Source organism: Cinclus cinclus, chromosome 7 (assembly GCF_963662255.1).
Source record: "Cinclus cinclus chromosome 7, bCinCin1.1, whole genome shotgun sequence".
Classification (NCBI taxonomy): Eukaryota; Metazoa; Chordata; class Aves; order Passeriformes; family Cinclidae; genus Cinclus; species Cinclus cinclus.
The window spans coordinates 16,413,757-16,426,947 of record NC_085052.1 but is presented as its reverse complement, the minus strand read 5'-3'; positions in this window follow the sequence as shown (position 1 = coordinate 16,426,947).

The window sequence follows — 13,191 nt, the reverse complement described above, 5'->3', positions numbered from 1 at the left end:
TAAATACATCAAGCAATAAAGACATTTCTCCAAAATAAGTGAGCAGCAGCTCCTACCTCAGCAGACACCTTGCCACATCCACTCAGCAATAGGCAGAAACATGGCCTCATGGTTGCACAGAGCAAAAAGCTTCTGAGCTGTTGCCTTACATTTTAAATCCATTACTTCTAGGGGATTCAGTCATATCGAGTTAAATCTAAACTAAGGAAGGTCTTGACAAGTCAAGCAAAGAAGCAGTATAATTTTACTACAGAGTCAAAAAAAACCAAAAAAAAATAATAAAACCCACAAAACTTGCTATAGTTTTATATCCCCTGTGCAGAAAAACTGCCTGCTAATCAGTCATGATGACTGTTTTGTTTTCCCTGGGCTTTCATATTGGAGGAGATGCAGAGGGTAACCTGGGACATGGGTAAGTGGCTTTTCTTGTAACATGAGATTTTCCTGCAGCACACAAGCAAGCACAGCATTTGTGTGGAACTCAGCACAAGTAATCCTGCAGAGGTGATCACACAGTGTTATTGATGGAAAGATGACACGGCTCCTCGATGGCTTGCATTAGTTCATGGAGAAGGCATCCAGGCTATGTCACTGCCAGACAGCTCTGCCTTATTAGGATGAGGAAGTTTTTGTCTGAGCCTGCACCTCCCTGGCTTGCTCAGAGCCTGATGAATGGGTGGATACCAATTAACTCTCACCTTTTTCATGCCAAATTGGTTATCCTGTTTTAACACAAACTAGAGCCCTTTTCTTTAAGCTGTATGTTGGCGTTTCTTTGAGCCTAAATCTGTGGCTTTCTATCTTGGGAAGGCACAGACTGTGTTCATCGCCGTCTGTGGGTGAAAACTATATTCCTCACATGTTTAGGTTCACAGCAAATCCTATAGTGCTGGTGCAGAAGGGAGAATTTCTTCCTGAACTTCTTCCTTTCTCTATCTGTCAGCAGTGGGGTTTTTTTCATAAGGGAACTTCCTGAGGGACTACTTTAATATTTAAAAGCAATTATTATTAAGACTACTTGCACCAGAGCTTGAATGGTGCTGTGAAGGAAACACAAATATAAAGCATGTGCACTGGTATTTAGCATTATTTGGCAATTAAGAACACGACTGTTTTTTTGCACCAACAAATTCTTTACTTTAAAAAGCAGCTGCTGCAGGAAAAAAAACAGTTTCAAGGAAGTAAAATCATTCACCCATTTCTCTAAAGAATCGCAGCATGTTAAACATGCTTTTTTTCAACACTGAGAAGACCCTGTGCATTATGTAAGTGAAGGTCTCCATTTGCAGACACTGGAGATACAATTTGACATGTGTTTCTGCAGGGCAGCTGGGCGTTTCTGCAGGTCTGTGGGTGAAAGTGCTGGAGTCTGGCAATGGGACAGCTCAGCAAGGAGTTTGTTTGTTTCTAGGAATGGATGGGCAATGAGCATTGTCGAACTTGGCTCTGATTTCCACCATTTGATGTAGTCTGGCCCAAAATGTTCAGGCAACAAGGTATCCTGATACTTGCCACCAGCTTCAAATAGATGTTTTCGCTGAAGCTGACAATTTACTCCTGTTTGTTCTGTGCTCTAATTTCATGAACAAAACAGGACTTTCTGAATACTCAGAAAACAACTGACAGTATTGTTCCAGAATAGACTTAATGAGGGTAACTTCTGCTTTTAGGGGGAGAAGTCAGTCACATGACTCCTTTGAACATTTTCTGAGACCCTGTTTGTCAGTAATAACTTTTTCCAGTAGTAAGTGTAGGCTGTTACAGCACCACCTTAGGAGAGGCACTGAGGTCAGTGGTGAAGAGGACAGGATTTGGAGTCCCACTGCATTGAGTCCCACTTATTTGGTATAAATCACAAAATGTTGACAAGTTCCCCAAGTGGTTTTGAATCCTTTTCTGTTGTCTAAATTCCTGTCACAGCCATAACTAACAAAATAGCAGAATAAAAAAAAAAATTCCTCTCATTTCCCCTCCAAGTGAGAAGTGCCAGTGACCGCTCTGGGGGAATGTCTTATTGCTATAGCATTTCATTTCTTTTTCTGCAATAAACTGTGAATTCCAAGAGGAAGATATTACTCTGCTAGACTCTCAGTCCAATAGGATATTAATTTGTCCTAAGGATTTATATAATCTCTCTTATCTAAATTTCCCACTTTCTTTAGAGCTCTTGTTTCTGTAAATTTTGCCAGGGCCATCCCACAACACTTCCTGCTCTAGTCTTTCACCAAAGCCAAAGAGTGCAGCAGCTACACCCATAACTTCCTTAGACAGATTCCTGAGAGAATGCATCATCTCCCTTTTCTTGGCTTGCTGCAACATGCTTAACTTTTATAGGCACTAGACCTTTTAACACTTTCTAAATTTATGCTAGCAAAGACATGAGCAGTGTAGAACCCTGAACTGTATCCATCACATTGCTCTGTGTTAAATATACCTGGGAATGCAATGCCTCTGGCCTCTCAGAGATTCTACTTTGTATCAAAGACACATATTCTTAATTAACAAAAGCTGAAAGAAGGCCTCAAGCAAAGGTGTTCTGTAAATTCATTAAATTCTCAGGGTTTTAATATGCATGGAAAAAAGTGTTTATATTATTACACCTGTGCGGATCATGACTACCTCCTCTTCAAGGATTATGATTTTGGTGAGGAAGAAGCATACAGGAGGTGTGAAAAAAAAAAAAGGAAATTAGAGATGAAACATAATGCTGGCCTGGATAATGCACCATGTCTTTAAATATATGTTTTTATTAGCCACAAAGCTTATTTCTCCATTGTAAAATATTTACAGTAGCAGCTTTATTACTGTAATGGAATTCTAGTTACACTTGTAACACCAACAAAAGTTCTTTAGAGCTGTTTTTACAATGATACCTGCTTAGTTAGGATAAGTTTGAAAACTTTCTAATATTTCATCCTTCTTAAAGACCATTCCTTGGATATTCATTATACTTTTTTCCGAACTCCTGTTTTCTTGGTAATTCTGTATAAAAGCAGCATATTGTTTTTCAGTTACTTGTGAGCTTTCCATTAAGTCTGTATGGGAGAAAGGTTTTTGGGTTTGTTTTTTTTTTTAAACCTTTTCGGTGTTGATTAGAAGAACATTTTGATTTGAGAATTCTCATGTTTACTCTGCAAACAACAGACTATAGTCAGAGAACCAGAAGATCTCTCAAACAGCTACTGGAGTGTGAATGACTTAGAGTAGATCCACTATAAAGTGTCTTCCATCTGATACTTGCCTTCTTTGGCCTCACAAAGGAATTAATGTACTCTCTTGTGGTTCCCATGGAGCTGGGGAGCATGAGCTGCATCAGATAAAGTGCTCTATAAATTACAAGTTTTGAGGTTTGTTTGGGTTAGTTGGCTTTGCTGCAAAGAGGTTTGTATCTAATCTTGTTTCCATTGGTTTTATTGAAGGTAATGGCTGCTAGTTGACTAATTGCTGTACAGTACAATTCCTGCCAGAATGGAAGTCAAGCATTAGAAAATATAAAAATTAAAATCTAAGGGTTCCTGAATAATACAGAGAGGCATCAAGCATAAGACAAATTTATGATCCTATCTGTTCATTTTTGCACTAAGCATCCAAACTCTAAATTCTATTTTAGGTAACCTTATTGTCACCTGAAAACATAGCTCTTTTCCCTAAACAATCACTTTAAAATTTGGAAGCACCTCCAGAATGGCAGTTCAAAACAGTTTTGATGGTGTTCATTCCTGATATGATTTCCATATCATTGGACACCTGGCTTCATAGCTTTGCAGATTTTATATCTGAGAGAAAGGGACAGATATTGCTGGTGATAATAATTTTCTTACTGTACGAAGCACAGACTTAATACCTTCTAGGTAGTAAGATGAATGTTTGTCTCCTTCCACTGCTGCAGTTTTTGGTATGGGCACTGCTGTGCTGGAGGGGCTGTCTCAGGAGCAGCTCCCCAGGTCTCCATCACTGACTTATAACACTTTGGGTGCTCTCTGGTCCCATCTAGACTGTACAGTACATGGGGGCTCTAAGTGCCCTGTGGCTGCACAGTGACAGAAGGCTGCTCTGCAAAGCCTGGCTGTTCAAATGAAGTCTGATCTCTGCTGGGGCTGTGGGAAACCGTGGTTCAGCTCCCCACGTGCCAGAGCCGCTGCCTGGGCTTGCTGTGAAACCTTAGTCCAGGGATGTCCACCTAATCCTCTGCAGGTGGCTGATAAAGTCCTGAGCTGGCTTATGGCTTAGCTTGACACACAGCAAAGATGGGCACGTGGAAGCAGAGACAGCCACGTCAGCCCTTTGGTGCAGTGGTACGAGGTGCTCACCACCCACCTGCTGCAAGGCTCGGTGGGTCTCTGCTCCAGCACGTCCGTGGCAGCAATAGAGGCATAGCAGCAATAGTGCTACTGCTGGCTGCCAACACCAGAAATCCACTGACTGAGGCTCTGCTCACCTCTGCCTCCAACACGTCAACTGGGCTGGTAATGGAAGAACATTTACAAGGCAGTAATTTCTAATTACTGTCACCCGTTAGTGGCCACAAACACAGAGGCAGGGTGGAAATACTTCTGTCAGTCTTCCAAAAAAGTAAATGTCTCAGCCATTTATTTGGCCTTACAGTAAAAAGAGAAAAATTAAAAAAAAAAAACCCACAAAAAAAAAGAGCCTGTTAAAAGGATTTATCTGCTTCTCTGAACATGTAGCTCATATGAAAACATCAGTGATATCTAGCAAAAAAAAGGCAGGGCTGGCTTGCATTTTATAATTTCAAGAAAACAATCTTGGGCCTTGTACAACTTATACATTTCATTGTATAATGAAATGAAACACGGAGAGAGGTGGGGATATTGGCTTTGCTGAGTCCTTTGCCCCACGCCTTCGGATCCCTCCTTAACTGATTATTTTAGGTGGGTAGGACTACAGGACTAATTGGATGGTATCTTTCTCCCCCTACTGCATTTTTAAGACCCTTTAGAGAGTTTTCAGAACATGCTTTCATCTCATGTAATTTAAGTATTTTTTTCCTAATAAGGTTTATGATATTCTTGATTTTAACTCTTCCTTTTTTCATGGTTTTAAAAAGTGACATTGGAATCAGCACCAAACCGGAATATAATCTGAGGTTTTCTGTAACATAAGACAGGGAGGAAAGGTTTTTCATGTTACTGACCTGCTCAAGGCAGCTGAAGACTTGTATGGCATCCAGATGTAATTTTATCCCAAGCTTTGTTTGAGAATTGAGTTCTTGCAACACCCTCAATGAAGCCTGAAGTGCAGTACATGAAGTTAACCCATCACCATCTTCATCTCTGATGTGCTGGCAGGAGGGACAGGACTGACACTAGCTCCTTCACTGGGGGAATCCTTCATACTGTAAAGGTGCTAAGTTTTGGTTGAAGTAAATAATGCTTGAACTGTGACACTTCTGTACCTGGGGAGTTGCTGTCTAAGAGTCTCAGCTGAGGCCAGGGTTTCTTTATCTTCTATGTTTGACATTTTAAGTTCCCATCTTTCTAAATCATATTGCTGTGAGCTGCCAATACTAGTCAACTAGCTAAGGAGATTACTTTGTACTGTTGTTCATATCTATTGCAATACTTCATTGGTTTTCTAGGCTGCATGAGAGGAAGGAGAGGTTAGGTCTGTCAGGCCTGTGTGTTACCTATGCCAGGATGGGACTAACAACAACCGAGTCTGATAATGTCTCCAAAACACTTTGTCATCATTTCTTGGACATGTTGGAAATTATAATGGGCTTGAAGCATAGATTTTTGGGCCTGGATTTCCTCTTCTTTTCCCTACAGCTGTTGCACAAAATTCTTGTATCTCTTGTGAGAGATTCATCTCTAATCTCTGCAAACATGCTTCTACTTGCTGTGTATGTCCTTCTAATATCAGAGCCCAGTATTGGATTAATGTCAGGGCTAACATTAACATGCATTTCCTTAACAAGGAGAAGTGGGACAGCACGTGAATATTATCTTTGAAATGCCCCTGCCAGGTTTTGCCAGCCCTCTGTCCAAACTGTGCAACAGCCATCATTTATTTAGACTGACTATGGTGCTCTGGTTTAGATCTGTATCACTTCCCATGTGATCTAACTCGCCTCTCTCTACTGTAACCAGTGCATCCCAGCACAGAGCTCTCTTAAAACATGTGGAGTGTTTAAATTATGTTTTGTGGTGTGTCAGAGGAGCCTCTCACTCTGAGAGAGACTTGCTCCAGAACGGCCAGCAGCCCGGTGCTTATGGCTTATGCACCAGGCAGGCAGCAGAGCCAGGGAAAAATAAGGACTCTACCTGATAGGGAACAAGAACTTGGCCTGGACATGCCATGAGTGCCTTGAATGACAGGCTGCTGTTGTTCAAAAGGTTTCAAACTTTATTTTTATCAAGCAGAGAAGCTTTTTCCTTCAAAGCTACACTAAGAAAAAAAAAACAACAAAAAATAATCTATCTTTCTTTGGCAACTACTACCTGAAAGTCTAGCAGTTTAAGTTCCCCTAATAACATCTATATGAAGTAGGGAAGGTCTGTTTTGCTACATTTTATAAACTAGGACATGAGAACAACCATCCTGCAATGTAAAATAACCCTAATAAAACAGAGCACTGACACAGTTCTTCTACTTGGACCACGCAGTCCCTCTCTTGGTGTCATACTCTGGGTGGCACAGGCTGTGGGCAAACACAGCAGCCACTGGAACATTTACACCTAGTCCCCCTCCGTGGTATTTCCCAGCTGACTGGAAGACCTTCCTAACTTCCACCTCAGATTCCCTGTCTGAAGAATCTGGATCTGCCCTCTCAGGTCTGAACATGGATTCAGAAATCAGGCTTCTATGTACATTTTGCAAAGATACTTCTCAGAATCTTCTAGTAAGGCAAGCTAAAAAAATCTACAATTTCCACACGAAAAAACACATGATGCATGTTTTTCAAAGGCCTAGCTAGAATGAAGTGTGATAATTGCCAACATGTGTATCTTATTTCCAAACTGTAATCCAGCCAATCTCCAGTTAATAAACTGGATGGTGTATTTGTTTACAGTGTTCTTCGTTGAAAAGAGAAGTCCCATTTATAATAATCTCAAACATATGGAAGTAATTTTATTCGTGTCTTATCAGTTGGTCATGCTTTTCGAATAGTCTTTATTCCAGTTGCACTAAAGCAAGGAATATTTTAGTTACAAATCTGATTAAAGAAAAATTAGTGAAACTTGTTTGCTAAGCACTGCAGATAAAGTGAGAATTCTTTCTGTGTTTTCTGTTGTTGTACAATACTGGTATATTCTGAGCCTGCCCAAAAACTCTGCCACATGCCAGGTCAGGCCAGTATCACCTTGTTTTCTTCTTTTATTCCAGTCTTTCCCACACTGAGCACGCATTTCAGGCATTTGGAAGATGGAAATTCTGCTGTCAGTCAGAACAACCTTGCAAAAAATGTCTTTCAAATGCTGCTCTCCATATTGTGCAGATTGAGTAATTCCCAGGCAAGCTGAGCCAAATTAATGACTTTTTGAATTCCTCACTCCAAAAGAGTAGAGAGCCTGTACATAGGTTATTAAAGAAGCAAGGACTTGCTGACAAAACCTGCAGTGAACTTAACATCACATTCACTTGTTTTTAACAGTTGCAAAACAGACTATTCACATTTCCAGTTCAGTTTTACAGCAGATTTAGACTAAGCTATGATTCTATTTATATAGAGAAGTAAATAGTGATTGAGTTTTTGCTGGAATATATACTTTTTTCATCGTTGTGCTTCAGCTTTTATGTGCAGAATCTTTTTAGTTTATCCAGTCTTTGTTCAATTTATAGATTTATGTTCCCTATTTTCCTGTATTTTGCAATCCCAAACCAAATATTAAACCATACAAAATGGATTTTTAATATTTCTTACTGGTTTTTCTCCCCTTACTTTCATATTCCTAGCAAGCAGATCAACTGAGAGACACCCATCTTCCCTCTGAGCAGTGTCTTGCTTCCCAAACAGCTTCCTGGACATCAGTGGATGTCCTTGTTGTGTCTGGCAGCAGCTACCAAACTGTGATTTACTAGCCCAATGAGATTCTAGCAGTTCCAACAGGGTGACTAGCCTGACAGAAATACAATTGTTCATTTAATTTATATGGTTACAAGCCCAACAGAAGCAGGATGAAATGAAGGAAAATTTGGGAAGGGAATCTAGGGTAAAAGCTACATAGCTGTGAACACAAGTATCACAATCTGGCTCTTGATCATAAACAGTGCATTGAATGCTGTAGGACTGTTGCAGATGTTTTGTGATGCAAGAGAGAGAGGCAGTCTTTGGTGTTTGAAGATCACCTGTGCATGCCAGGATGCTTCATGCACAAAAACATTAATTTTGCACCCCATCACCATCTGTAGATACCATTTCAGCTCCATTGCAGAAATCGTGCCAGTAGCTTGTCTGGACAAATGGAAATTATTATGTCTTGGCTTGATTCAGTTACAATGTCACGAAGGATTTTTCTTTATAAGACTTCATCCTACTTATACCACGTGTGCCCAAATCATCTTACTTGTTTGGCTGTTTCAAAAGAATCACTTTACAAGCTTATCCTTTTGGTTGCTAAATGATACAATAAAAGTGCAATTCAAATGCAGAGCAAATTCCACAACATTTCATTTCATTTCATTTAGTTTATTGTTTCATCATGTTTATAAAATGTTTAAGAGGTCAGAGTCTTGTAATACCTAAAGAATGGAAGTTAGTTAAATCCACATCTAAAACAAATAAACTTGTCAAAACATATAGGGTCTGACAATAAACATCGGGTTCTTTTGTGATAATAACTCCATCTTTATAGAAATCTGCACTTCATAAAACTGGAATTGCATCGTTAGATTCGTGTGTGTGACTACTGTGAACAAGGATGCTGGGTACTCAGGAGACTGGCTGTGGGAATGGGCAAGGGCATGCAAAGCCACCTAGCTCTCCCCCAGAAAACAGTGCGGGTGACAAAAGGCCATTGAGGGAAAAGCTGCCCAGAGTATTTAGAGCAGTGAAGTGTCACACTTGTGAATACCAATTTTAGAAAGTCAAATTTTCTAGTTCATTCAGTTCAGAAGTTGGAGGATGGGAAGTACAAGTCTGAGACTTTGGTTCTTTCCTCCTTTGAGGTGGTTCCCCACCTTTGGGCTGCTCAGTGACACGGAGTAGTCCGGAGAAATTATTGCCACGTGCTCAAAGCATTCATTCTCTTTGGCTGCACTGGCCATGCTTTATGGGCATTGCTGTGCTCTCAGTGCCCTCACCTGGGGGATTTCACCAGCGAGGGGCAGGCAGAAGCCACCGTGCTGATCTCTTTTAGTCCATTCCCAGTGGCCTTTGTTATTTGAGTTCTCAGTGTCAGCGTCCACCTGGATGCTTAGCCAGACTTCAGGAGCCAGGCAGAAGCCAGAACAGAGGAATACTCTTAATGCAAATTGCACCCTATGAGAGATGGGCTGCTGAAGGTTGAGTATGAGTAAAGGAACAGGAGGGAACTTGAAAGGGTGAAAAGCCTGGACTTGCAGGTTGTTTTCCTCAGTGTGGATGTTGCATGAAGGAACTGTGGTAAGAGTCTCTGAAAGCACATCTGCAATGCTGACACCCCCGGCAGCAGGTTGTACACAGAGTTGTCCTGACCTTGGCTAAGTTACATGGAAAAGATTTCCAGCTTCATACTGCATGTCCTTCCAGATGGAAGGTTGATTTTTTTTTTTTTTGGGGGGGGTGGGGTGGGGTGTGTGTTCTGTTTTGTTTTGCTTTTTTTACTACAAGAGAAGTGAGGTCTAGTGGGGAAATTATTTACTCCAAAGTGGAAATTCTTGGAATTTCTTAGCTCCAAACATGTAGGTGCCTAAGTATACCTTGCTTCCTTGCTCAGGCAATTGATACTATGTCAAACTGACCTGGAGGATTAAACAGGACTTTCTTTGCTTAGGGGTACTGCTGGAGAATGCCCAGTATTGAAATTGAAGGTGGCTTTGGCTTGAAGAGAAAGAAAAGTAAGGGTTAAGTGTTAGCAGTTTTGCATCTTTTGTACTAATGAGGACATAATTGGTTGACTGCAGGGATAACCCCATGACCAAACCGTGTCACTTTCTGTGGGAGACAGTAAAAAGTAAAAATGAGGAAATACAGAAACAAGAACTTTAACTGTCAAATGAAGATAGTTTTATAGTGTAGACAATATAGAAAAGTGGACTTTGCCTTTTATATAGGTCCTATTGAAATAATTAGCACTGAAGAGATGAAGTTTTGGAGAGTCCTGTAATGTCGTGAAATATTCATTTCTAGTAAGTCATTTAAATTAGAAGCATTGAAAAGAGAAATTATTCCAAGATTTCTCACAGTCTGATGAACTGTTGGACTGAAATAAGGAGGGGGAGTGAGGAAGGAAAAGTTGTTTTGGTTTTGTTTTCTTTTTTAACTGAAAGTCTGAGCTGTCGTTTACCACTATTATTGATGAATGCCTTGCTATTTCACTCATGTAGTCACATGATGCTGCCCAAAACTAGGAAGGAAATGTTTGAAATGTGTACCTAAGCCCCTTCTCCTGTTTCAGCAATTTGTAATGTGGGATCAAGAGTAGTATCAACCAGAAAAACTGCCCAAGGTGTTTATTTATAAATAAGATTTATTACTATCCAAAATGTGAAAAATTCTTCTCAGTTGGCTGGCATTATAGTAGTGAGATCTCAATAGAAAACAAAAAAAGCACATACTGTGGCAATGTTTGCAAAAATTCCCATTGTACTATTGTGTTGCCACCCAATGTCATCCACATGTGCTTGACAGTGAAAAGATTTTCAGCATTTCTTCTTACTGAAATGAAACATTTTATATATATGTTTAATTTTAAATCAAATCCCATACCTTTAGTTCTACTTTGAGAAGGAAAACAAGGTTCACACCACTTATGGTTTGGCTTCACTTCCTATCATTCAATTCTCTCTTTTTTTTCAATTATCTTTAGGCAGAAACTCCACTATGCCAATCAGCTGTAAGTAGGATGCCTTGGATTAAATGGGCCCAAGCTTATGCAGCAGAGAATAAAGGGCACAGTGCTACAGCTCTAAAGGAAATTCCACCAGAGGAGTTTCACCCACAGACTGGGAGTCTGGAGTCTGATTTACCATGTGAGCTGAGTTCACATGAACCCCGAGTTCATCACAGTTAGTGCTTTGCCCACGAGACTACAAGAAGCCAGGAGAGCAGTCAGGTGGTCACTTTGCATCATGAGCAAATGGAAAACTACTGAGGCAGGGACGTCTTCTGTCCTTGACCTGTGTTTCCAGCTGTCTGTTACCATTAATAATTCCTACTTGTTTGGGTTGGGACTATGTTATACTTGGTGCAGTACAAAGAGCCAAGTAATTTGTTTTTCCACTTGAAATGTGTTTGCCATGACCTGTGGACACTGGCAGCATCTTGGTCTCTATTTTACTCCCTTGATAAATCTTGATAAATGAAAGACAGAGGTGCTGGATTTCTGTCTGCAGACCATCACTGCAATGCTGAACTCTGGTGGGACCAGTTTCAACCATAGGACAGATCCCTAAGGTTAAGGGGATCCTCCTTAACCCAGGGATCACAACTTTGTAGCCATCCAACAGCATTCCACAATCATTAATCAAAAATGCTCAAAGTGTAAAAGGAAATACTTCAAACTCACTAGATACCCATCAGTGTTAAGATGAATCTTCAGAGAGACTGGAGAAAGACACTGAGCAGTCCTTCTACTTGGAAACAATATTTTTTTCTAGAAAACAGTAAGTTTTTACCCTCTCTCACCTTCCCTGCAGATCAGTTCTTCAAAAGGTTGAGAAGCCCATTACAGTTATTTCTCTGTTTCCATCTATTAGCACTCATTGATCTGTTGTATCACACAGACTGCCAGCTGTCTTTGGGCCTGTCTATTCCAGTTCTAAACAGCACTGAGCATGACAGATTCAGGGACTTCAAAAACGGGGATGAATAATGTCTGTACAGAACTCCATTAGCTTCTGAAGTGTAGCTCTTGGAAGTGTGGACAAAAACCCAAATTCATATTATTTTACCTCTGTTTCCCCCATTCACAGGGGCAGTAGAGTGAAATCTCTCCCTCTCTCCCTGAGTTGTTGCAGTGCTGAGCCAGTTGCCTTCTCAGTTATGCTCCTGAGAAGAATGGGCACAGAGTGAGCCTTTTGGGGTGTCACCTCTCATGGGCAGAATAAAAAACCTGCCAGCAGATTCCTAAATGTACCATTGCTCAGGAAAGAGATGGTAGCAACAGCTCCGTGCAAAAGTCTGCCAACTTGTTTTTGCAGACTAAGTATTGTACACATGCATATTAAACATCATGATTCTCCTGAAGAGCCTTAAGTACTTAATGAATAATATAAAAGAACAAACAATGTTTTTTAAGCAATCTTGGTGCTCTGTCACCCCTTTTTCCTCATAGCATACAGTCATAATAAACATAAAAAAGTGACAAAGGAAAAAATATTTTAAAATCCCTAACATAGATGTCACTCAGTACTTTATTAAAATTGACACTTACAACATAAGAAAATGGAGAACAACTTTTTCAAATCAATTATAAAGCTGATGAAACTTTTATCTTCATACAGGTTTTGGATTGTTAATTTTGGGAGTGCACCTTTTAGATGCAATTAGAAGGCACATCTGTTTTTATAGCAGATAAATGATTAGTGTGTGCAAACCTAACCCCAATGGTGTTTGCATGGTGTTATGTTCCGCTGGACACGCAGTTCTGTGCACTCAGTGGCCCTCTTGCACATATCAGATGTTGTCAACATTTTGGCATGGAATTCACTCAGTGCCACTTTCTGGATCTGTACTCACAGCCCTGAGGTGCCACATTGCTCCTGTGGGCATAGGGAGCAGACAGTTGCATCATCCTGCTCTTGCACCTGTTCTGGAGTTTTTATTTTCCTCTGCCTCTTCTGCGGCTATATTGATGCTCAGACAGAAAATGGAGAGGGAGTGGTTCAACAGTAATGCAAGAGTGTTTTATGACCTGGGAGTGTAAAAGAACTAGTTTTAATGGGTACGTCTGGAATTATTAAAATGCATAGCAGCGGAGAAACAAAAGAACAAGTTGTTTTTATTATAACTGGCAATTTACCAAGAAGCAGATTGTTGTTAATGAAACTACTTATATGGGTAAAATGGGCAGGACTGTGAAATTCAAT